This window comes from Gouania willdenowi, chromosome 10, assembly GCF_900634775.1.
Source record: "Gouania willdenowi chromosome 10, fGouWil2.1, whole genome shotgun sequence".
Classification (NCBI taxonomy): Eukaryota; Metazoa; Chordata; class Actinopteri; order Blenniiformes; family Gobiesocidae; genus Gouania; species Gouania willdenowi.
The window spans coordinates 13,779,690-13,780,520 of NC_041053.1; positions in this window are offsets into that span (position 1 = coordinate 13,779,690).

Here is an 831-nt window from a genome sequence, read left to right on the forward strand (position 1 = left end):
TTGTTTTTGTTTGACATTATTATACAGTTCTTGTTCTTTGTAAACAAGTGAAATTTTTGATAAAGTGAGTAAAAACATTATTATTTCAATCTTTCTCTCATTGCTTTAATTTTACCTGTCCCTCCTCTTGATATTTTTTCTCTAAATTTATTTAATTTTTTTAAATTTTAATTTTTTTTGTTTGTTGGTTTAAACTTTGAGTAATAAATAATGTTAATGTTTGTCATCATGTTCAGCAATGATGTGCAACTTTTATCACAAAAAATATGAATGTCTGATTGGAGAGTCAACTTATCATTATTTATTTCAGTATTTAGAATAATGACAAATCTGAGCTTTGATACATGAAAGATCAAATGGTTTGTGTGTTTTTGTTTATATTTTAGGAGTCCTTCTTTGTGTCATTTTATTGTTTTGTGTGTTATGAATCATTTTTAGGGATGTAAGAAAACACTCAACCAATGACTCGATTTGAATCCTGATTTTAAATAAATTAATTAATTAAAATCAAAGATTGGGATGTTTTGATGATCTTAACTTCTTTCAATTTGACTACATAGAGATCATATTTTGGATTTTTTTTTTTTTTAAAAATAGTTAAAATACAGATTCTTATTTTATTTAAATTGTCAAGAATTGTTTAAACTAATATATTTCTTTCTTCTTATAACCTTCTTACAAATTGAACTCATAAGCCAAAATAAACTGCACATTTCTTCATTTATCACCATGCAAGGTTAAACAAAAGTATATAATTTCTAAATTTTATTTTAAACTCAATTCGAATCATAATTCAGTTTAAAAACAATAAAAAAAAAATATATCCACAAG